The sequence below is a fragment of the Limulus polyphemus genome, unplaced genomic scaffold (genome assembly GCF_000517525.1).
Source record: "Limulus polyphemus unplaced genomic scaffold, Limulus_polyphemus-2.1.2 Scaffold24, whole genome shotgun sequence".
Lineage (NCBI taxonomy): Eukaryota > Metazoa > Arthropoda > Merostomata > Xiphosura > Limulidae > Limulus > Limulus polyphemus.
Genome location: NW_013665634.1, coordinates 995,002 through 996,010, shown reverse-complemented (window position 1 = coordinate 996,010; position 1,009 = coordinate 995,002). Strand labels below are relative to the sequence as shown.

At 28.9% G+C, this 1,009-nt stretch overlaps 1 protein-coding gene across 1 annotated transcript in view; it reads left to right on the top strand.

The window, feature by feature from the left end:
- Nucleotides 1-1,009, top strand: part of LOC106458841 (rab GDP dissociation inhibitor beta-like) — a 22,975-nt gene that overhangs the window by 6,747 nt on the left and 15,219 nt on the right. The window lies entirely within an intron of this gene.

Sequence of the window (1,009 nt, the reverse complement as noted above, 5' to 3'; positions counted from 1 at the left end):
CACACACACACACACACACACACACACACACACACACACACACACACACACACTGATAGAGACGTACATATACTTGGTTCTGTCTTTGTACAGTGGTCGTTCGCTAATATTTTCAGCAAACAATAAATTTCATGTCTTACATTTGTTTTGTACATTCTTTTAAGAGTACAAGCAAGTTTATGTAATGAACAAAATTTGAGAAATTCACAATTTGTTAGTATAGGAAAATAATTTTGTGCTTTTTGCATATGTTTGCAGGTTCGTATGAAACAATTTGTCCCATAAATGTTAGGCATAGTACAAATAAATGTTAATCTTTAATGTAGCTTTTGGTGATATTAATGCAGCAATAAGTTATTATATTCAGATACATATATTATAGTTATGAAATAATACTTGTAAAATGTTCCTAATATTGTGACTTGTTTTCACAATTCTATTAACAGCACCATACATTTAGCATAACATACAACAGATGAATGTGCAATTTACCTTAACCAACAATGTTTTATTTTCTTTGTTTTGGTTTGCTGAGCCACCATACATGTAACTATGTAAAGAAGCAATATTTTATGTAATCTACTCTCTCCACACATGTAACATGTACACTTAACAATACATACATACAGTATAAAAACAATTACTTAACTTTTGATTTTTACTAATACACATTTTAACATCCATATGTATGACATTATGTAATTTACATGAATGTTTTTGCATTTTTTGTATACTGACATAAAAACAAATGCCAGTGAATTCTGTATTTTTCTTATTTCCCTACATATTAGATAAAACTTGATGTTTAGTACTAATATCGTGTTATGGAATTGTAGTAATAAAAACTCTTGAGCAGTGAAATTTCAGTCATTCACAATGCATTAATACTTGAGTGTCATAATACTGACTAAAATGCTTATTTCATGTTAAAATAACTTGGGAAGGTGAAGTACATGCAAGTTAAATGGTGTCATGGTTCCTTACTATTATATTTGATACACAGTATAAA